The following is a 25,341-nucleotide window of genomic DNA, read 5'->3' on the forward strand; positions in this document are numbered from 1 at the left end:
AGGAAAACAGAAAAATAAACCCACATACATATGGGGCTTTAGCACTATGATAAAGATAGTATCGCAAATCCCTTGTATAAAATAAACTTTTTAGCAAATGATACTGGGACAACTGAATAGCCATTCGGCAAAGATAAAATTAGATCCATATCTCACACCATGCATGAGAATAAACTCCAAATAAATTAGGGATCTAAATGTAAAAAATGAAACTATGCAAGTAGTAGGAGAAATATAGGTGAATTCCTCTTTAACTTGAGTGTACATGAAGAATTTCTAATTATGTCTCAAAACCAAGATGCAGTTAAAGAAATGGTTGATAAACCTGATTAAATAAAAATAAAAACTTGTGTACAGCAAAATAGCATAAACAAAGTCCAATGATAACTGACAAATTATGAGAAAATATTTGCAATGTATATTGTAGATAAAGGGATAAAATCCCTAAAATACAGACAACTTTTTAAAGTTGAACAAATAAGATTTTTTAAAACATCACAAAAAAATGAGAAGAAAGACATGCACAGGTAATTTACAGAAATGTTAAAAATGGCCTTAACATATCATAAAATATCACTCATGATAAAAAACACAAAACTACATTAATATATCGTTTAATGCTTTCTAGACAGGGAAACACATGTTCTCTATGTAAGGAAATTGGAACTCTCTTGATATCTGATAGGAATGCAAATGGGTACAACCCTAGTGGAGGGAAATTTAGTAGTCTCTAACAAAATTACCTTTTGACCCAGAAGATCCCACTTCTAGGAATTTACCTTGAAGATTCACCCCCAAATATATACAAATACACATACACAAGATTGTCTAATGCAGCACTGCATTTCTTTTATAACTATAGAGTACTAGAAACAGCCTGAATGCTCATACAGAGGAGAGTGGTGGAATAAATTTTTCCATAATACCCAATGGAGTACCATGTTGCCACGAAAGAGAATGAGGAGATCTCTAGGATAGGAAGTGATCTCCGGGATATATAAAATAAAAAATAAAAAAAGCCAAATGCAAAGACTGTGTTGCCTTCTGTGTAACAAATAAGAAAAAAATGAGAAAATACACATTTGTCACCCTCATTTGAGGAAAAAGCAACACTGGAATGAAAACAGAGAGACTAGTAAGGTTAGTTACCTACAGGATATGGGTGACATTGGGCTGAAAAGTAGTGGCAATGGGGAAAAGAGAACTCTTTTCTCAGTAGACCAGTTAGTACAGCCCTACCTTATGGAATTATGCTAATATTTCACATATCAAAAAATGAATGAATAAATAAATAGAAGCAAAAGTAAATGAGACCCACAGGATGGTGAGGGACTCTCAAATTGGATATAAACAAATGAAAAAATTATGTTTCAAAGAAATGATATAATTACACTGAAGAAGGAAGGGGGAAAGTGACCCCAAGTAGCATTGAATGCAGTATTATGACAATATGCTCTCAGGCTAAAATAAAATAACTCTAAACAAATGTTGAACTCTGATTAGCAGACCTCTCTTTCTGCAGAAACATAGGTTAGCAATTCTGAAATAATTTTTTGTACATTCTAGGATTGAGCAAAGAAGTTGTGGATAGTGGGAGTCAGGTTTTATTCTTTGGGAGAAGGAAGCTACAATCAGGGTAAAAGAAAAAAATTTGAATGAACCCTGTAGTACTGGACAGAAATTGGAGATGTAGGTGAAGGGACTCCCATTGGCCAAAGCTGGGATGATGTAATCATTAAAATAAATGATTAATTTAAATAAATAATGATAGTAAATGTTTATGTGTATTTAGAAAAAGAAAAGGCAGTGTAGTAAATGTCGACATTTTGAAAATCTAGGTGAAGGGTATCTAGGAATACAAAGAAATCTTGCAGCTTTTCTGAAAGTCTGAAATTATGTCTGATGACTTCATGGTTTGAACTGTAGTACACTCTGTTATAATATTATTCATATTAAGAAATTAAGCATTCAGTATATGATGAAATAGCACTGAAAAAAAAGGTGACAGCAGACATTTCTATTAACTCTGCATATAATATTGTATTTATATTGTCGCCATTGTTGTGATAGTTACAGTCATGTACCAGCATGAGTCTCTGCTAGTGAAACCTGGTCTGTGTCTTTCAGCTGAAATGATCTACGGCTGGCTGGTATCAGTCACATTATGCACCAAGATAGTGATTTCAGTCACTCTTGTATAAATTGGAGAGTGGGGAGGGCAGATGGGCAGCTATAATCCTGTTAGATTATTGGAGCTTATTATTATTGGAGCTTACTGGAGTCAGACAATGGTTCCTCACATCTGCTAACTGCTCTGTGGCTGTGGGATAAACAACTCTGATGGCCATTTAGTCATCATCCTACAAGAGTCATGTCCCTGAGCAATGCCAGTGTAGTAAAAATTTTAGGAGCTGAATGTTTAGCTTTGCAGAATGTCTGTGCAAAACAAAGCAAGGTTCACAGAAGCAAACTTCCTTGTTCACTAAACACTTGGCCCAGAAGAATTGAGACATTGCACATGGAACCGTGAACTTTGCACTGTCAGTTTTATAAACTTCACAAACCCAAAATAGATTCTGTCATTGATCCAAAAACCTCCAGTCTAACGATAAACTTATGGTGGGGAAAACCTTTTAAATGTTAGATTCGGTTCCTGCTCTGTCCCTCTGCTTGTGATTGAGTCAAGTTAAGTTGATCTGAGCCTGAGAGAAGAAACACATTGCCTCTGTAGGATTTTGCAAGACATCTGAAGAAAGGTACTAAATCCCGTTTGGGTAGGTTTTAGGATCCTCCAGGGGGCACCAGAACATTCCACTGTATTACCTTATTATAACTGGTTCACCTAATGTAACTGTTTCAGTTCCATTAACACTGCTTCTTTTCGTACATTTGCTTTTTTTCCTTCATTTGCTTTTACAACATTCATGAGTTTACGGAATGTTTCTGCCTCTGAGGAGGCGGAGGAAGGAAAGAGATCATCTCTTGGACGAACCCTTAGAAACTGGAGCCATGTCTCCTCAGGGTAAATATGAAAGCTTTCAGCCCACTCTGAGAGTAAGGATTTTCCAAATGTTCCTAATCTGGCTGGGAAAACAAAAAAACTTGAGGACACTGAGAATTCATTCACTTTCTCAGCTTAATGCTGTATATAAGCCACCCTGTTATTATCATTATTAATAATAAACACAGTGAATGTCAAATAGGCACTTCATGGTGGATTTTCATATAAATTTTATGCAGAGGTAAGGGGTTGCCAGGCTACTGCATAATATTACTCAGTTCTGGTCCAGGAGTACAAAATTCCAACAGGCCTCCTGAGCCTGTCCCTCCAATTAGTGGCTACTTCATTACGAATAAAGAACCCTCATTACTGTGGGCCTTCGAGTGAAATAGGATCCCCTACCTCTTGAAATCCGCCTTTCTAAGTACAGACAGTTCCCAACTTACAAACAATCCACTTAAGAACCACCAAGGCATTCAGAGGCTGCCTAGCCTCCTGCAGCTGCCGCCCGGGCCCCCTGCCTGGCCCCCCTGCCCAGCCCCCGCCCCACGCTCCGAATCTGCTCCAGGGAGCTCTGCCCTCCCCCCTGCAGAGCCAGCTGCCCACCTGCCCCCCAGACCGTGGGCTCAGAGCTGGGGGTTCAGTGAGGCCTCAGAGCTACCGCTGGTTTTATAGCTGAGCTCAGCTATGGGGTAAATAGGCTTTTGTGGCCTGGCCTGGGAACCGAACCACCATTTAAAAAAAAAGAAGAAAAAACCTGTCTCCATGGGAAAATGTATTGTGCATTCCCAACAACCAGCCAACAAACATGAGAATGACTGTGGGAGCTGTCGCCATGCTCCCAGCAGGGTGAGGAGGAGGAAGGTGGCCATGTGTTCTGGGTTCCAGGTACAACTCTAGCACTAATCCCCCTGCCCCTTGGGGCCTTGCAAGCCCTTTAACCTCTGTGCAGAACAATAGGATTGGACTAAATGAGTTATAGTTGATCAAAGCTCTACCCTCATTTCATCCATTCATTTATTCATTCATTTATTCGCTCACTTGTATTTTTCTCAAGGCACCTGCTTGGCGTCGGGCTCTGAGCTAAGTGTTAGGGATACAGTCCAATAACACAGATCTCAGCTCTCAAGGGACTCAGTGTTGTGGGGGAGACAAATATCTAAGTCAATGCTTGTAACGTTAAGTGCTATTTGAGATGAGCACTGGCTGCTACAAAAGCTTCCGAGGGTGGCATCTAAATTGATGAAGACTTCCTCGAAGAAGGGATGCCTCTCTGGTTCCCTTCTGCCTTGGTTTCTGCTTTAAGCCTCTCTTCTTCCCGGTTATCAAGGCCAGTTCCCTGGAAAGTATGGCTCCTGCCTCCACTGTTCCAACAGTTCAGCTTAGTCTCTTGGCCTCTCAGGGGGGGAGTCTTGCCCTCCTCCTCGCATCATGGATAGAAGGAATGCCAGGGACGCTCCTGCCAAAACCATAGGCTTGATTCCCGTGAGCGCTGCCCTGAATGCTGCCTTCTTCCCTGCCCTGGGGAGCACATCCTCAAAGGCTCTCTCTTCCTCTCCTCCGAGCCTCCAGACCCCTTGGATGGCCAGTAACTGTGGTATTCTCACATTAAAAAAAAAAAAATTCTTCACTCCCCCAAATGCTTCTAAAGACCCATCGCCTCCTGCCCTCCTGAATTTATAATGCCTGAATGACTTCTACCAAAAACCTCTGCCAAGCTATAACCCTTCCCCCACACTCAATGAAGGTGATTCAACAAGGTGATATAATGTAGTGGTTCGGGCTTGAATCTTGACTCTGTGACTTGGTATCTATTATGAAATGACGTCATTGTAAAGGTTGGTTCCTGAGCAAGGAGGTGATGGTGGTAGAGTAGTTTGAGGGGAAGTTTACTTTGGCTGCTCTTTGTAGGCTGCTACAAGAATGGGAAGGAGGAAATAGATGAGAGATTAACTGGGTAGAAATGATGAGACCTAGAAACCAAATAAACATGTCATTATATATTATGAAACTGTGACAATTGTTTTTAATACTCTCTTGTATGTGAATATCTGTTCCTCAAAAGTATTATGAGAATTAGATATTCTATTTATTTTGCATCTATGAAAGTAGCTTGATAATTATAACAAGAAATGCTGCCTCAAAATCTTCTCATATAAAAAGCAAAACACCCCAGGAAAGTTTTAGATAATAGTTTTCCAATCCCAATTCCATCAAATTCTATTAGGACGTCTTTAATATAAGAAACTGCCTGGCATCATGGTGAAGAATGCAGTCTCTCCAACCAGCCTCTCCCAGTTTCAGTTTGGGGCACCTCCACTTAATAGCCGTATAATCTTGAGTAGGTCTCTTAATTTCTCTGTGCCTCAGTATCTTCATCTGAAAAATGGGGATAATAATATTAACTATAGTAATCTCCTAAGATTCTTATGAGGATTAATTCTGTAATATTTGTAAAGTACTTAGAACAGATTCTGGTCCCTATTCAGCACAACATAAGCATTCATTATTGCCTGATTTTAAATGTTCATTAAATAAAATAAATACAAACAAAATACAGAGCTTGTATGCTTTATCAAGATGTTGAATGGCTTGTCTTTTTGCGAGATGGAGAGAGCTTTACTGAAATAAGAACTCAATTCTAACTGTCTGTCACATTTCCCCAGTCGCATGTATGTAACAGAATATCATCAAACTGAACACCTTATGTCTTGAAGTGAATTCATGACACTTCTCCCTAACCTGCCCCTTCTCTTCACCTCCTTGACATAGGCTTGAAATATTACCTTCAGGTTTGACTTCTCCCTCTCCCTGTCTGACATATTTATTTGGTTTCAAAATCTTATTTCTGGAAATCTCCCTCTGATCTATTCCCTCTTATTCATTCTCATAGCAGCCTACACAGTGATGCCAAAATATCTTCCCAAATACCTGCTCCACTGTGGTCATTTCCCCACTCAGGATCTTTAACAGCTCCCCATTGCTCAAAAAGCAATGCCCTGAGCCTGTCATTAGGGACTCATCACTGCACAAATCCAGCCCACACTCCATCCCTATTTCCAAAGCTCATTTTCCCAACAGCCTGTTTTCCAGGGCTACCACTACATGGTATGCCTGGTATGGTCCCTTTTAAATCTGTTTTCCCGCCTTAACTATTACTGATGCCCCTTTTCACTTGCAAAGTTCCCCTATTTGGACAATAAATTATGTGGTCACCCTATTGTTATCCCTTTAGCCAAAACATGTATCCTGTGATTCCCTACCTCTTCTCCCTGTTCCTTTCATCTGGAATGCCCTTCCCTGCATCTATGCTTATCCAAATCTTGTTTTTTTAAAGACCAGTTCATATGTTGCTTCCTCCACTCTGTAATCTCCCAGGACTCTTCTTACCCACTCTCTTGCCACCTAACACTTTCTACTTTGTAACATGATTATTGGTGTACTAGTGTAGCTCCTCTTCCAGACTGAGGTCCTTGAAGAAAGAAGCCTTGTCTGTTTAGCACAGTGTTTCCTGAAACATCAAACACAAGGTCTTCTATGCCTGTGAAATAACAGAGATCAGTTCCCGAGTGCTTCCTATGCACCAAGTACTGTGTGTTTGATGTACATACACTGTACATCCCATCTGTATCTGTTTCCTCATTTAATCCTAACAATAGTCCTGAAAGGTACCATGTCTCTGTTTACTAATTTAGAAATTAAGGCTCGAGGTAATGATTTGTTCCAGATCACAGAGACAGTAAGTCTCAGTGCAAATATTTGAACCCAAATTTCTCTGACTTCAAAGAGCATGCTATTAACCTTTTCATTCCAGGAGGCTGGTTCTCAAACTTCAGCATGCAAAACAGTCAGTCACCTGGAAGACTTGCTAAAACATATGGCTGCTTTCGGATTCAGTAAGTCTGGGTCGAGCCTGAGCTTTGCAGGACATTTGGTCCATGCCAAAACGTCTTTGAAATTTGGTTCCATTTGAGATATTTGGTCCATGCCAAAAGGTCCTCGATATTTGTTCCCATCCAAAACATCCAGTGAGACATTTGGTCCATGATTCCTGAAATAATAACAAACACTTAACTTTGTTAAAATTGTCCTTACATTATTTTTATTGTAATTCATGATGAATTTTGAATTTCACATTTATTCTTATTCTTCCTCGTCATGAAGTTCTGCATTATTTGCCCTGTAATCACCATTCGGTACTGATATATAAACATTCCAAGGTTCTGGTGGAAATCTTGGAGCTTCTGGTCTTCTGCCTCTGCCGAGCCTTCCACTGACACACACACTCTTTCAGTATAATCCATTAAGTCATCTAAATTTTCTTTTGCATTCTCCACAATGTCCTCAAAAGTTTCATTTACATCTTTCAAAGGCACAGATGATGCACAGTTACAGGTGTTGCTTTTCGTTGTTGCATACGCAAATGTTAGACCCAAAGAAGATATTTTTCACGATTGTGAAAAGTGAAACGAGCATCCCTTCACTTGTGCGTTTGATAAGAGTAGTCAAATTGCTCTCATATATGCAGTCTTGAAATCCATCATGCACAATGAAGGGTTAATGTCAAGATTTCTGTGCAAATGCAAGTGCTTTCTTACATGTATATATAATCTCATACATAAGATAAGATACATATATCTGTAAGTGTCTTCTTGCCTTTTCACTATTGTTGCATCAATCAATACATAGTGTAACCCAGTACTACACTGTACATAGTAAATAATTGAGTGAACAATGTTGGTGCTGTCTTGAAGGGGCTACCATATTGTGATAGTGGCACTTAAATAGCAAATATTATAAGTTGTGTAAATAGAATTCTTTCATCATCTTGAGCACTGGAATTGTGCATAAGAAATGATTCTCTGTACCTGGTCACTTTATACTCCTCTGGAATATCAATTCTGTGCAGTGAAGTTGGGTTTGGAAGTCAGTGTGTGTTTTGCTTCACGAATTTGCATGTCATCCTTGCACAGGGGCCATGCTAATCTTCTCTGTATCGTTCCAATTTTAGTATATGTGCTGCTGAAGTGAGCATGTCAGTGTCTGTTTTGAATTCTACTTATTTGCCTGTTTAATGAGTTTCTGGTAGCATTAATAGGATCTCTTCATCATGAATATCATGGAGAGTTCTTCAAAGTATCTGTGATGGTGCTGCATTTGGTTCTTCTCCTTGGTGTTATTTTTATCTACTCAGGGTGTTCCTCGCTTCCCCTTCAACACCAACATGGTGCTGGTGTTTTCCTCTCCCATCAGGAATGATTATATTATCCAGATCCTGACCAGCTCTAAGTCAGGTGTTGTAGAGTCTCTTCTCTTCACAGTGCCGGTACCTTTTACTCCTATCTCTGTTAAAGCAGTGGAAATGATAACAAAAGCCATCATTATGTAGCATTGGCTTTTCTGAGTATAATATTTCTGCCATATTCTGCTGAGAGTTTTAAAATAAAAATGCCATATTGCCAAGCAACAGAAGGTTTTTTGTTCTCCTTTGGAGACTTCTAACCAGTGGTGCCTGGTTTAACAGTAGGGAATCCTCACTCTAATGTCTTATGAATTTGACACCTGGCTCAGCCACTAGTTAGGCACCAGCATAGGGTGTGGTGGTCTACCGCAATTAGTGGGTAAGTGTGGAATCACACCCACTAAAACCTCTCCAAACAGTGGCAGACGCTTCTTGCCATCTACCAAGATTGTACCTCTATATGACTTTGATTCAAGGGAAACATTGCCTATTAGTCTTAGGCCAGGGGATAGTTGTTGCAGGGTTAGTTGTATGCCTGATACCCACCTCATGGTGGCCATTACACCTGAGCCCTGTGTGGTAGGAGAGCCACACCCACTCTCATTCCTTATGAACAAGTGAGACATCAAATATTTACATCAACATCTTTGATCCCCATTTTACACGGTGGCTTGACCAAGCCCTTCTTTTCAAACTCATCCTTATGGAATGAGCCAGCCACATCCAACCCAATGCCAGTGACCTATTAATGCATCACACACCACGAGATCCCACCCTTGACTTGTCCTCTGCATTTCTAACTGTAGGACTCTTCCTCAGTGCACATAGTGAATATAAATCCTTCTCTTCTGCAAAATCTGAACCTTGACCCATCTACCTAATCCCATGTGCCATTACCAGCTAGGCTACTGAGGCAAGAAGGATTTTTGCTGGTAAAACAGCCACAACACAATTATTGGATCAATAAAACGTGGTAGTATTTTTTATGTATTAATTCTATAAACCAAAATTATAAACAAACATTACAGGCTATTTCAACCCAAAGACATTTTCTAAGCATGAACATTTTTTAAAGGAACAAATATCAAGGACCATTTGTCATGGACCAAATAAGCTCATGTTTTTGAGAGGAACAACTGTCAAGGACCTTTTGGTGTTGACCAAATGTCTCAGTGCATGTTTTGAACAGGACCAGGTATCCACTAATCGAGCCCAAGAATTACATTGCTAACAAGCTCCCAGCGGGTACTAATGTTGCTGGTCCAGGAAGCACATTTTGAGAACCACTACATAAGCATAGTTATTCATCAATGAATAAATGGACACAGGATGGATCATTTGATTTAAAGTTTCATAAGTCTGTTCTGTACTTTCTATATCTGGTACATTCGTATATTCAGTTATAATTCATAAAAGATTAGAGTTAAAATTGATTTTTATTTTTAATACCAGTTTTAGCTGTCTCAAAGTATTGTTTAAATTTGAATTTGGGCTGGTTTTTTTCTATTTTTTTTTAACCAAGGAAGGATAGAACTATTTTTATTTATCTTTTTCTTTTCATTTCCTTTCATATGTTAAAATAAAACCAATATAAATTGGTTTATAGACCTCTCCCCTCTCCCTCCAAGGTTACTTTATCTTCTCTCTCCTCCTGTGTATATGTTGAACACACAATAGGTATATAATCCACAGTAGGTCATTAGGTTTTATTTTGAGTATGAATTATTTCTCCAAACCTAAATGTATTCTAAAAGGATTATTAATAAGCCTGAGAAGAGAGAAAGCTATCTTGTGATTTTTATATGGTGAGATATTCCCTAAGGAGCATGATTAAAGCAAATTTCCTTTTTTCTGCTCTTTTTCACCTCTTAACAAAATAAACCATGATAGGAATTCAGCTATTATTTCAAAGTAGAGAGTGGAGCCCTTTCACCACTGAACATGTTGCATCCTACTGATAAAAGGTACAGCTGGAGCTGAAGGCAGTGTGCTTGCCCTTTCTCTAGTCCTCTTGAAGCCTAAAAATGGTACCAGGCCTTAATGCACAGGCAGATCTCAGAGATATTGCGAGTTCTGTTCCATTCAGCTGCAATAAAGTGAACATTGCAGTAAAGTGAGTCACATGAGTATTTTTGGTTTCCCAGTGCATATAAAGGTTAAGGTTATACTATACTGTAGTTTATTAAGTGTGCAATAACATTGTGCTTAAAAAATATGTACATACCTTAACCAAAAACTACTTTATCTCTAAAAAATGCTTTCCATCATCAGAGCTTTCAGCAAATTGTAGTAATAACATCAAAGATCACTGATTACAGATCACCATAACAAATATTATAACAATGAAAAAGTTTGAAACATTGTGAGAATTACCAAAATGTGACACAGAGACATGAATGGATACAGATACAGATACAGAGCAGATACAGAATGGACCTGCATTGTGCTAACCACCGGACCTTGCACAGAACTCCTAATAACAGCATTAAGCAACACAGTTTTAAAGAAGGATCTGATATACATTCTGTAATGTATCTCTTTATTATTTATCTCTGACAGTGGAATCTCAGAAATGTTAAATAACTTGCCCAGTGTTATGAAGCTAGAACGTTTCCGATCCATGCATAGAACTCAGGCCTTCCAGCCCAGATCAAATACTATCTCCACTTCCCCACACTGCTGGGGAGTTTTAGTAACTATTTGTTAACTGAATACATGGAATTGTACCAGAACGACCCCCCCCCCTACAAACTCTACCCGCCAACACACACATCAATACGTGTGTACCTTCTGTTGTATTGTATTCTGATGTGCCTAAGCTGTTCAAGCTGCAGGGTAGCTCCACAGCTGTAGATGGAGCTAGAATAACCTGTAAGGGAGCAAATATTTGGGGAAGAGGGTTTTTCAGAATGATGTTAAACAGTCGAAATAGAATCTTCACTTTCTTGGGTAAAGACTTTTAGGAGCACAGGAAAATTTAGGTTCAGTCTCTGTTTGATGGTTACTAAACGACTCTTCTTGAATCCCCATCTGATACCAAGAGCTGAAAAAGCAAACTCAGTCTTGTAAATCAGTCTGGTAAATTGTAGCTTCCTTCTCTTTTCTGTTTCCCTTTTCAAGGCTTTAGGAAAGTTGTGGTTAGAGGGTCTAGCCTGATCTTTGTTGTGCAGTAGAAAATTAGGGAAATGTCATTGCAAGTCCCTGTACCTGCCACTGTTGTTCCTGGGGGGCTGTGCCCTGAAGACACGAGTGACAGTGGAGGCAGGGATGAACCACCCGGGGATACAATGTCCCACGTGGAGATTCTCAGTGACTGCTAGCCTTGGAGTGACAGCGGGTTTTCTTTCAAAAAGGGCTATGTAACGGAAAAGTGAACAAGTAGAAAACTATAATACACCATACAAAAGCAAAATTTCAAAAAGACAAAACATTCTCTAAAATAGGGTAAATCCTGAATGTTAGACCGGCTGGCTGTTTTGTAAGAATGATCTTCTTTCCAGGTCATTCTTTAATTCATTTTTTATTATTTTATGTTTTACCAACAATAAAAATTAGGAGGAAATGTAGCACTTACAGCAGCTACCCTAATTCCAGGGAAAATGAGCATTTCATTATCTGATTCCACTTTAGGATAGACCAGTGGTGGGTCTCCACTGACTCCAGTTTTTAAGGAGGAAGAGAGGAGAGTCTCATCCTTCTGCTCTGCCCAAATTTCATGCTAATTAAAGTATTTATCAAGCAATTAATATATCCGAGTGCTGTGCAAGGCTCTGAAGACAAAATTTTGAATAAGATCATCATTGCCCTTTTCTTCATAGAATTTATAGTGTGGTAGGGGAGACAGACATTAACCAAGCAATGAGAATGCAGTCTAGTGCTAGGATAGAGGCTCTAAAGGGTTTTGTGGAGGCACACAGCAGGGATGCCTGATTCTGTCTGGTGGGTCAGGATAGGATTCATAGAGATATTATGACTTAAGCAGAAGATTGTGAGTGCATAGTTAGTAGCCAGGTAAAAAGGAGGAGAGAACAGGGGTCCAACAGAGGTGTAGGATGTGTGGAAAGCCCAGAAGGGGGTGAGAAAGGAATAGCACAGCCAAAGAAATGGAAGGACTTTGACTGGAGCACTAAGTTTTTCTACCACAAGCTGTGCGAGTAGCTAGTGGTAACTTAGCTAGTTAGGTAACAGAGAAGTAGGTTCACAGAACATTGCTCCAGTAGTAACTGTGCTCAGATATGTTCAACTCTTAGAAAGTAAGGAGATTTCAACATTCAGATAATGTTGTAGGTAGTTTTTACTATACTTGTTTATTTATTTTGCGTATGAGTTTTGCTCTTTTTAACCTCTTAAGCAAGGTGATGTGAATACTAGTAATGCCTCACAGTTCTTAATTAAGCACTGGTTTATTTTCTTAGTCACATTTAAAAACTGAAAATGACAAATACCTAAGAGTACATCTAACCAAAGACATTCAAGACTACTTTACTAAAACCATAAAGCATTGCTTAGAAAAATTAAAGCAGACTTAAGTCAAGGGAGGAATAAGAGATACCATGTTTATGAATTGGAATATTCCACTTTGTTATGATGTCAGTACTCTCCAAACTGATCTACAGATTAAATGCAACACCAGTCACCATCCCAAAAGGAAATTCACGGAATGATTGTATATAACATATATATAAATACAAAAGAAATAAAATAGCCAAGGTGATCTTAAAAACAAGAAAAAAGCTGGAAGACTTACATTTCTAGATATTAAGACTTATAAAGCTACAGTAATTAAGACAGGGTGGTTGGTTTTGACTAAAGACTAACTTAGTAGACCAGTAGGAAAAATGCACACGTATAAATTTATCTGATTTATGTCGAAAGCATTACTGCAATTCATTGGAAGAAATAATGGATTTTTAAATAATGGTTGCTGGGTCAGTTGGATATCCATATAGAAAATAATAAACCTGACCCCTACATCATATCATACACAAAAATTAATGAGAGACATTATAGACTTGAAGTTATAAAAATAAAATAATAAAATTTTTAGAACAAAACTTTGGTGAATACCTGAATGTCCTTGGGACAGGCAAAGAGATCTTAAATAGGATGCAGAAAATACTTCACCATAAAAGAAAATAATAAATTGCACCTCATCAAAATTAAGAAAGTCTATGCATTAAAAGACATCATTGAGGATAAATAAATAAAAACTACAGACTGAAGAAGATATTTGCAATACATATATCCAGCAAGGGACATGTATCCAGAATATCTAAAGAACTTATACAAATCAAAAAAGAAAAAAATACTGACCACCTTGTTGAAAATGGGCAAACATCTGAACGAGGACTTGGCAAAAGAAAATATCAAAAATTGCCAATATGAGTTAGCCATAAAAAAGAATGAAATAATACGCTTTGTAGCAATATATATGGACCTAGAGATTATCATACTAAGGTGAAGTAAGTCAGACAGAGAAAGACAAATATATGATATCACTTATATGTAGAATCTAAAAAAATGGCACAAATGAATTTATTTACAAAACAGAAAGAGACTCACAGGCATAGAAAACAAACTTATGATTACCAAAGGGGAAAGATGAGGAGGGATAAATTGGGAGTTTGGAATTAGCGGACACAAACTACTATATACAGACTAGATAAACAACAAGGTCCTGTGGTGTACCACAGGCAGCTATATTCAATAGCTTATAATAACCTATAATGAAAAAGAATATATATATATATATATATATAACTGAGTCACTATGCTGTACATCAGAAACTAACACAACATTATAAATCAACTATACTTCACTGTTTTAAAAAGTTCAGAAATGTAATGGCCAAGAAAAAAAATTGCCAATATGAATACGCAAAGACACTTACATTATTAGCCATCAGGAAAATGAAAATTAAAGCCCACCAAATAGCTAAAATTAACAGGACTGACAGTCAGAAATATTAATGAGAATATGGAGCAAGTGGAACTATTATACATGGTGGTGGACATGTAAACTGATGGAAACACTTTGGAAAACAGGTTGGCATTATCTACTAAAAATAATATACTTCTTGGCTAATACCCAAGGGAAATGAATGTTCATGTAAAACACAGGTACAAGAATGTTCATATCAGTGTTATTCATAATAGCCCCAAAGTAAAAACAAACCAAATGTCCATCAACAGTAGTATGGATAAATTAATTGTGGTATTATTCATTCACCAGGACACTGTAGAGCAATGAAAAAGAATGAACCATCACATTGCAATAATATGGCTCTTGAGCATGATGTTGAGTGAAAGAAACCAGGCATCACAGAGTATGTAGTACATGCTTTCATTCATGTCAAGTTCAAAATCAGGCAAAACTAATCCATGGTGATAGAAGTCAGAATATTCTATTTTTGAGGAGGCATTGACCAAAGTGGAACACAAAGGAGCCTATTGGAGCACTGAAAATGTTTTGTATATTGTCCTGTGTGGTGCTTATATGGGTACGTACATATTTTAGAGTGTTTGGAGCTATCGGCTTCATATTTAGCGCTTTCAGCTATACTTCAATAAGATGTTTTTTTTAAAACGCTCAAAGTAAGGAGTTTGTGGAAAGGAGGGTGGAAGAGAAGTATAGCATATCTGACAGAAAGCACAGACTAAAATAAATTTTAGTGACACAATTATTTAGAAGCACTTTATAAAGAAAAGGATCATTTTAATGAGTTGGTATCTTATTTGTTTACAAATCCAATTTCTAATTGGATTTTCTAATTTCCTCACCATTTTGAGCATATATCTTCCAGCCCTAAATATCAAGAGATCTCTTCTATATAAAAATGTGAAAAACGACTTTCTCCCTTTCCTAGGAAACTATGATAAGTATTTGGAAGCTAGTTTGGGGAACTTGGGCTAACAGCGTCAGAAGTTCACCAGAGTCACCTAGGACTTCTCAGTTATAATGACAAAAGAAATGCTGTGGAATTTTCCAGCAGTTTCACCGTTTTCAGATTCACCCCACCACACTCAGCCCCACCCACCATGGTTGCTCTACAACACTTCTTTAAAAATTTAGTGGCATTAAAATGAATGTTTGAATTTAGTAATCACCTGATATTATTGATGACATTCTTGGTGATGATCAAAGTAGTAATGGAAATAACAGATCTGTGGATGGCTGATAATGGTCTACGGGACTGGTAGGCTCTAATTTACTTCCAACAGTATATCTAGCATCTTGTCATTTAACTAGCATTCTATTAAAGCCATGCCTGTACTAGGTAGAAGAGGCTAGGCTAGGCTGTGGTACAGAGAGACATCCCAAAATTGCACAATTCCATGTGCTTAAACTGGTAGAAGTTTTGTTTTGTTTTGTTTGCTTTTGCTCACCAAATAGTCCTGGGCAAGGGTCCAGGTTGGTGGAATGGCTCTCCTCCAAGAAGTCGTCTAGAGACCAGGCTGACAGCAGCTTTGCAGCCCTTAAACATGCCTCTAGTTTTCCTGAGATGTGGACATCCCAGTCACCCTGAAAGGAGGCACAGCATGCAGGGGTGGATGTAGAAGGGCTTTACAGGCTAAGCCTGGAAAGGGCGCGTGTTACTTGTGTTCACGTTCCGCTGGAGAGAACTTTGTCCCGTGGCTATGCTTGTCTTCAGGGGAGACTGGAAACTCTAGAAGGGCACGTGGATTTTGATGGACAGCTAGCAGCCTCAGCCACAAGAGCACTGGCAAACTGAAAATCTGAAATGTTCTCAGGCCTATAACAACAAAAGGAATCATCACTGACACAAAATGTTAATAGATTGGCTGTGTGCAAAGAACACAAAACCCAGGTTTTCCAGAACAGCTAATCTAGGGAAAATTGGAATGAGGTGATTTCTAGCAGGAAGGAGGCAGGAAGTGCTCAACACAGATAATGTTTTAAAGGTTGAGAGTAATGGGAAACTGAAGGAACTGGACCAGCTTCCTTCTTGGCACACTATTACTATGACAGTGTCTTCTTAAACACACACGCACCCCAACTGAGAGAATGGACCATAAAAGTAGAAACTACAGACCCTAAACTACAGAAACTAAGGCATGTGATGGTATATATGACTATGCACCAGGTTAAAAACTATTTATTTTACTAGCATTTTTAGCTCCTACTATCATTACCAGGGTAACAAAATCAAGATACGGTCCTTGCTACAAGCTCCCCAGAGAATGTAGAACAAGATAGCCAATTAAAATGACAGCGACCATACAACGTGATAAGTGTCATGTGAGATAATAGAGATATATAAATAATAAGGTGCCGTGGGGGCCCAAAAGAAAAGCATCTAAATTCTGATTTGGGGGTGGAAGTGTGCTTCCTAGGAGAGGTGGCACAGGCTGAATTTTGAAGGGCCAAGAAAGGAGAGGAAATATGACATCCTAATGGGAAGAGCATATGAAAAGGAAGAGAATGAAACCTTATGAGTTAAGAGATCATGCTAGAAGAAAGGAACAAGTTGGAAGATTTGCTGGAGAAAAGAATGAGAGAGGCCGAAAATGAAAGCAGAAAAGTGGGCCAGGGGCAGATCACAAAGGATGTGTGTGCAGGTGTTGCAGCCAGGATTCACCCTCAATGTTCTGAGGAACCGGTGAAGGTGTTGGTGTGCATGAGTTGATCTCTCTTGGTACCCCTGAACACTCAGGTCCACCAGGTTCAGGAGCAGCAAAGTGGACCCATAAAGGGAAAGGCTTGATCTCGTTTCCCATGCAGGACCCATGACAGAGTGAATTAACACAACTCCTTCAACAAGATGACTTTCAGCGAATCAGTTCACTGGTTAATTGAGGAGCTGATTTGTGTTTGTGAGTTATGATCACTTACAGTGAATGACCATCAATAAGCATAATAAAAACATACCGTAACGTGAAATACAAGCACTTTTAGCTTGGGCAGCCAAGAGACACGGGCAAACTTGCCAGTCTTTTCTGCAGCACGTAGACATGAGTAAATGATTCAGAAAAGAGTAGTAAAAAGAAAGGGAATAATGACATATGTTTAAAACCATGATCAAGGGCAACAGGATAAGGAGACAGTACTATTGCCTTTGATTGTCTCCTGAAATGTGTGCCTCTCAGATTAGAGAGAAATTGATAAAGTGGGTGCCCTGAGCTCAGTCTTGTGACCCAAGTTAATAATTCCACTAATGACCTGAAAGAGGAAGTGAACCTAGTCGGTTAAATTTTCTGATGACAGAATTGCTTTCTTAAGTTAAAAACAGAAAACAAAACAAAACAAAAAAATCACCAGCGGAGCAAACATTAAGAGTTTTGGGGCAGTGTGATAGCTAACTAAATTAATCAGAACTGTACCTGTGTATTAGAAATACAGGCTTGTGAATCATTTTTACTATTTATTTCAATTTGCCAAGGGCCTGAGACTAGAAGACCTTTTACTCTTTGATCCTCCATGAGTGGATATATTCCGTAGGGAGTAATTATTTGTATTTTAAAACAAGAAGCCAGTCACAAACTTTCAACATGTTAGAATATTTTCATGTAATGGGTTGACACGGTGACAAGGAAGAAGAGTAGTAGGCGAAGGGCTGACATCCGCATTCTGGTTAATACACAGTTAACCTCGCTGGTGCGAGGTGTGCTACAATTGGGAAGGCAAAGTGTTTCGGTGAAACGAGCATGGACTTTCACATCCTGCCCCTCCCCTGCCAGTCGAGTAAGCTTGGGCAGGTTGCCTAATGGTTCTGAAAATCAGTTTCCTTCTCTGTGAAGTAGAAAACAAAATTATGGTGTAGGAGTGTTGTGAGAATCCAGTGAGAGTATGTACGTGAGTATGTTATATCTAATCAGCAAATGGGGTGCCAAGTGGCTGAGGAGGAGGGACAGGGTCTGGGAAAGTCTAACAGTAATTCAGCAAACAGAATGCTTTGTACTCTCGAAGAGCCATATTACGTAGTGGGAGGGCAGGGCCTGTTTGGTTCACTCCTCCGGCATACTCTTTTTATTCGTCCAGTGTTTTGTATACCTGCTACCTGGAGGCATGTAGCCTTAGCCTTATAAAATCAAATAGTGTCCTTCTACCCTCATGAAGCTTATAGTCCAGAGTGTAGGTGGGCATACCTGGGAGCAGGTGGCACATACCATAGTTTTGTGCCCTGAGCTAGTTTGTAAAGTGCCTTGGTTACAGTACAGAGGGAGCTGCTAACTCAGCTGAGGAGCATTACAGGAAAAGGTTCTCAAAGGAGGAGACCTTTGGGTGGAAACGTAAAAGGTGAGTCAGAGTTACCATGTGGACAACAAGGGCATGGGGGCTTTCCAGGCAGAGGAAACGTGCGGAAGTGTAAAGGTGGGTTTGGCCTGGTGAAGCTGGAGGTTGGCAGCTCAGTGTGCCCAGGGCATGTGGTACCTGGGAGGTGATGGGGGAGAGGAGGCGGATGGGCTGCAGACAGACACGCAGAGAGGGGTTGGGTGTGGAGCTGGTATTTTATACGAGAAGAGACAACATCCTACCCAGGCAAGGTCCTGGCCTTTCTACTTACTGGCTGTTTGGTTTTAAGCAAATTACTTTGTACCTCAGTTTTTTCTTCTATGCAAATAAGGATAATTTTACCTACTTTGAAGAACTGCAGTGTGACGCATTTGTAAAACCCTGCCCTCCAGAAGTGTTCACTCCTTTTTCTTCTCACTCAACTTAGAACACATGATTAGGTGAAATGAATGAAGGGGAATTAAAACTCCCTTTCCTGGAAACTCAAGAGAGTGGACTGTGGTATGCTCCCCTGCTCCTCCTGAATCATCATTGAGAAATTATTTGATGAAGGTGTTCATCCAGTGCAATACTTTATCCATTCCTAGAAAATTGCCCTGAGGCATTAGCATGCTCCACTCTCCTAGATGACTTTCACACTCGTGTTCAGTACATGTTATAAACCTGGACTTCTTGAAGAGCAGAGTAGGGAAGAAATTGGGGTTTATTGTTTTAATTAGTATCTGGAAATAAGCATGTGAATGGAAGTTACATGCCATGTTCGAGTAAATGAGTTGAGATTATGTCATCTGCACGTGTGCCTGTCCTGATTACACGATGGATCCCAAATCATTGTCTTGAATAAACAGTTTTATTATCGTGTGAGGGGAATGCTAGGTGAAAGATTCCGTTTTATCTATAATTTCGGGAGTAATATAGTTGAAAAATTGTCAACTAATTTTATCAACCTTAAAATGATCACTGCTTATATATTATTACCAAATTGTTAAAGTTCAAAATGCATGCTTAAGAGGAAGTGAAGTACTGTGACAACTCCATCTTTCTAGTTTTTGGCAAAATACTGATTATTAACCATCATAGCTACAGCATTACACATGTACAGATCTTTCCCTGGGCCAGTGATACGTGGTACAGTCCCCTCTCATGGCACTGGGCAAGGGGAGCAGCTGCAGCTCCCAGTCAGCCACACCATCACAAGGGTGCACAACCTGTACACATACAGCCACTTTGTTTTTCAATTCCAGTACCATATTCAGTGGATTACTTGAGATAGTCAGCACTTTTTACCAAGTAGGCTTTGAGTTAGATGATTTTGCCCAACTGTCGGCTAATGTTAAGTGTTGAGCATGTTTAAGGTAGGCGAGGGTAAGTTACATTGTTCCATAGGTTAAGGTGTATCAAATACATCAAAAGGTATCTGAAGTGGCTATATTAATATTAGACAAAGTAGTCTTCAGAAGAGGACTTTTAACAGAAATAAATACAATCTTGACTAAATGTGATTACCTGAGGAATGGAGATCAATTTAAAATCAGTCAATGTAATTTACTAGGTGAATAGACCAAAAGCAAACTGTAGAATCATCTCAACGGATCCAGAAAAAGCGTTTGATAACATTAAATATCCATTCCTGATAATAATTCTCAGCAAAAAGGGAGCAGAAGAGAACATTTTCAACTGATAATGGGCATATATGAAAAACATACAGCTAACATCATACTTAATTGTGAAAGACTAAACACTTCCCCCCTAAGATCAGGAATAAGGCAAGTATTTTGCTCACAACCAACTTGCAGTCAATATTGTCCTATTCAGTACAATAAAGCAGGGAAAGTAAATAAAGGCATACAAATTAGGAAGAAGTAAAGCTATCTGTATTCTCAGACAACATGATATATGTAGAGATCTATCTACATAGATATGTTTATAGAGAGGAAAAATCCAAAAGAATCTCCCCCAAAAAGATTTTAAAACTAATTGAATTTAACAAAGTCACAGGATACAAAATCAAATTATAAAAATTAATCATATTTCTAGTAATGAACAATTAGAACTTGAAATTTATAAAAATTATAATAGCATCAAAAATGTGAAATACTTGCAGTAAATTTAACAAAACATGTGCAAGACCTGTGCACTAACATCTAAAAACCTAAAAGCTAAGAGAATTTCAGAGACCCAGTAAATGAAAAGACAGATGTTCATCTGTCTGAAGACATTGTTAAATCAATTTCCAGTAAATCTGTAGCTTCGGTGCAATACTAATCATCATCCTGAAGACTTTTTTGAAGAAATTGTCAAGCTAGCCCTAAGATATGTATAGGAATATGAAGAATCTGGAATAACTAAAACAATTCTGAAAAAATAATCATAGGACAGACACTGCCTGACCCTAAAGACTCATTATAACGCTATAGTAATCAAGACAGTATGGTAATTGGTATAAGGATAGACACATAGATCAAAATAACAGAATAGGAAGTCCAGAAACAGACCCACACATATGATGGCTTGTTGGTTTTTGCCAAAAGTGCCAACCAGGGCAGTGCAATGGGCAGTTGGACAGTTTTTCAACAAATGGTGCTGGAACAATTGGATATCCACATGTGGGGAAAACAAAATCCACCTACACCTCTACCTCACACCTACACAAAAAGTAACTTGAAGTGTATCATAACTCTAAATGTAATTGCCAAATGCATAATATTTCTAGAAGAAAAAGCACAGGAAAATGTCGTTGTGACCTTGGGTTAGGGAATGTTTTGGTAAGGCACACAAAAAAATAGAAACTGAAAAGGAAATGTTGGTAAATTAGGTGTCATCAAAATTTGAAATGTTTTCAAAAGCCACTTTCAAGAAAATTAAAGGCAAATTTCAGGTAAAAAACAATAAAATGTTTTCAAATTTATGTCTGGTAATAGATTTATATTATCCATATGGAGAACTCATAACTCAGTAATAAGAAGAAAAACCTAATTTTTTAAAAATAGATAAAAGATTTGAATAAGCACATTACTCAGGATAAATAAATGGCAAAGACATAAAAATAACTTCATCTTTAGTCCTTAGAGAAATGCAAATTAAAATCATGATAACTATGACTGCATATCCACTAGAATGGCTGGAACTTTAAAAGAGTGAAAATACCAAGTGTTAATGAGGATATGGAGCAAACGGAACTTGGATTCATTTTTGGTAGGAATGCAAGTCATATAGTTACTCTGGAGAACAGTTTGCTGGTTTCTTATAAAATTGAACATGCAGTTATTGTATGACCCAGCAATCCTACTCCTAGATATTTGCCCAAGAGGAATTAAAAACATGTCCACACAAAGCCTTATGCGCAAATGTTTTATTCAAAATGGCCTAAAATTGGAAACAACCCAAATGAGTATACAAGTTGCACTGTATCTATACAATTAATTACTACTCAGAAATAAGAAAGAATACACTGCTAATAGATGCAACAACATCAATCTCAAAGTAGTTATGCTGAGCAAAAGAATCCAGCCATATAAAAACTAGACTACATTGAGAGGAAACTCTAAAAAAGACTAATCTATAGTGACAGAAAGCAGATTAGTAGTTGACGGGGGTTAGGACTTGAGGAAAGTTTGACTGCAGTGGGAACTTTAAAGAGTGATAGGCATGTCCAATATCATGATTCAGGGGGTAGTTGTACGGTTGTATACATTGGTCCAAGAATTCATCCAGTTATGCGCCTAAAATTAAATTGTACCTCATAAATAAATCTGATTTAAAGTGATGATGATGGTGGTGCTGGTGGTGGTGATGACAGTGGTGGCATCAGCTTCCAGGCACAGAATGAGACAGACACCCTCTCTGCATACTTTTTCCTCTGGAAAACAGGGAATCCACTGACCACAGCACACCTCAGGGAATTTGATGGGCTGATTTCTTTCCACTTTGTTGGGGAGCCTGAGCTAAAGAGCCTTGGCAAGATTTCTGATAGAAGCGCTGTTCAGGCTGTATGGCTTGGGGTCTCCTTATGGCTATACCTAAATTGATAAAGCCAACATTGTGGACCAGGGATTCCGGAAATGATATCTGCACCTGCTGTGCATGTCTCAGACTCCAAAGCCTGGGAGTTACATGGTCAGTGGTGGGCCAATTACCCTGTGTCCCATGGTTTACTGTAAACAGCATCAGTTAGAGAACCAAACATCCCTGAGTTTGAATCTAACTTTTATATATTAGATAAGAAGGTAGGTTGTGATTTCCTCTTCTATAAAATAGGTATTTCCCTCCCCTAAAAAATGTATGACATATAGTAGGTGGTGGTATATGGTGTACGGGAAGGGTTTGTGTTTATATAAATTTTCGAAACACTGGAATAATCAACGTTTAAAAAGGATTCTCCTCATAGAACCTCTAAGAGCCTTTCATATGAATTTCCAAGAAGGTAACAGTGAGCATCCTGTATTAGTGCTTGGTTCCACATAACAGAAACTCATCTTGAATTCACTGAGGCAAAGAGAAGATGTTATTAGAAACCTCGTGTAACCATGGGAAGGGCAGCGGGATTGAGGAATTTGAGTGCTACCAGCACTCTCTGTCTCTTCAATGCTTTTCTCTGTCTGTCACCCTTATTCTCTCAGACCAATTTTCTTCACACCACAGGAAACTCAAATGCTTTAGTGCTTTAGCCACTAGAAAAGGATTGAGACTTATTCTATTTCCAAGTTCAAAAGTCCCAAGGAAAGGCTCTGATTCATCCAGCTTGAACCAAGTGCCTTTCCCTGAATCAGGCAACCACGGTGCCTTGCTGTTGACTCAGCTTGGGTTAAGAGGCTCATACCTGAGCCAGTCAGTACAAGTGGAGGGGTGGTCTGTAAAAGAGAATACCAATCCTGCGATAATGATGTTTTTATGCAGGTTGAATTGTAACAAGGGTACCATCTACTGAGGGAGAGTAATAACAGAGGAGGCTTGGGGGAGATGGGGTAGGGGAGACATGAAAATTCTCTGTATGCTCTAAGAAATTAAGCCTACTTTTAAAAATACAGTTAATTTTACTATATGTAAGTTACACCTAAATAAATCTCCCTTAAAAAAAAAAAGAGAGAGAGAGAGAATACCAGCCCCCATTTAAGCCACATTATTAGAACAAAGAGAAGGAACATTTCTCAAAATGGAGTGAGGATTTTGTTAAGGGAAGACCAAAAATAAACAGCTCCTAAAGTCTCCACGTGGCTGCCCCCACATGTGGTGCACACACAGTCACTTGCATGTGCTTCTGTGCATAATACAATGTCAAAATTGCTCCTGCCACCAGTGGATATGTATATGATAAATCAGGTCCAATAAAGTGACTGAGCAAGCTGTTTGATTATCTGATTTTCTAGAGGTCTTCGTTCATTGGCCTCAGAAAAAAGATCTTTTAATGAAGTCAAACATTTGACCTTTTTTTCCTAAGTGACTTCAGATAGGCTCAACTTTCTCTTGTGGCACCTTACTAGAAGCCAAAGAGGTAACTGGTATACTCTCTGATCTTAATTTTTTTCCCCTGAATGTAGAATGCTGCTTCAGAGGAAAATAGGGGTTAATAAAGGACGAATATTGGGAGCTGGTTGGGAAGGAAAGCCAAGAATTCTGATGTGGTCTGAGGGATAGACAAGAAGTTGACAGTAAAATCATCTGGTGGAAAAGGCAAGTGAGACAATAGTGTTGGGCTTGGGGTGGTCATATCCATAGGCATCATCCTCTACACCCCAACATCTAAGCCCTCACCAGGTCCTGTCTGTTTTACCTCCTGACTGTCTCTCCAGTGAGAGCATTCTTTTCCATATCTAGCATCACTCCCCGAGTTTACAGCTACCATCATCTCTCCCCTTGACTCTAGATCTGTCCTCTTCTACTCTTATCTCTCTTCAGTCCGTCCACACACTGCAGTGAGTGATCTTTAAACTGAAAATAGGATTCTATCTCTTCCTCGCTTAAAAGACTCCAAGGTTTTCCCACTGCATCTAGGATAAAAACTAAAATCCTGAGCACACCTACAAGGCCTGTTCTAGGATGTGACCCAACTCACCTCTCTGGCCTCATCTCATACCAGCTTTCTGCTTGCTCTCCACAATCCAGCTACGCCCATTTTCTGGGAACTATCTTATTGCCCTCTACCCCAGGACCTTTGCATATGTTCCTCTCTCTGCTGGGGCTCTCTCTTTTTGCACAGTTAATCATGCTCAGTCCTTCAGAGTAGAGCTTGAGCACTGCTTCCCGGGAGAACATCCTCTTGGTCAGATTTCTTGGTAAATGATTCTTGTGGGACTGTGTGGCTTTCCTTCTGACACCTCACTCAGTTTGTAGTTACCTCCTCACTGATATGAAAATGCCCATTGGACTGTCATCTCCGTTAGGGGAGAGGCCTCCATTTTGATCACTTCCACCAGCACATGGAAGATACTCGGTAAATATTTGCCGAATAAGTGGAGGGAGAGAGAGAAGTAGAGACATCTTCTGAAAGAAAATGTTAAAGTAAGAGTAAGATTGGTTTGTGTTTTTTTGGTTGTTGTTGGGTCTATTTTTTACTTTTAAAGAAAAGAAAACATTCAGGGATGCAAAACTACTCTCAAACTATTTGGTTGTGGAGTAACATGAAGACCTTTCCCGCTGAATGGGGAAGCCAAATTGAACAAAGAGGATGAATAGCATTGGCTTCATCATGTGTGGTTCAAGTTGGGGCTAAGAGGTAGAATTTCAGGTTAGGGAGAGTAAGTACAGAGAAGTGTCCTGTAGTGTTGGCATACAAAACGTTGCTTTTTTCCTCCGGTGAATTGAATTTCTGCAACCCTGGGGAGGCAGGACCCATGCTAAAGAGGG

At 39.0% G+C, this 25,341-nt stretch overlaps 1 protein-coding gene and 1 non-coding gene across 9 annotated transcripts in view; one reads left to right on the plus strand and one right to left on the minus strand.

Annotated features, from left to right (window-relative positions):
* The window catches only part of ICA1 (islet cell autoantigen 1), a 141,096-nt gene that overhangs the window by 72,114 nt on the left and 43,641 nt on the right, over positions 1-25,341 (plus strand). The window lies entirely within an intron of this gene.
* LOC140697603 (U6 spliceosomal RNA) lies at positions 7,930-8,036 on the minus strand. The gene has a single exon (XR_012074761.1). It is a non-coding gene; the product is annotated as a U6 spliceosomal RNA (small nuclear RNA).

The sequence above is a fragment of the Vicugna pacos genome, chromosome 7 (assembly GCF_048564905.1).
Source record: "Vicugna pacos chromosome 7, VicPac4, whole genome shotgun sequence".
NCBI classification, from domain to species: Eukaryota; Metazoa; Chordata; class Mammalia; order Artiodactyla; family Camelidae; genus Vicugna; species Vicugna pacos.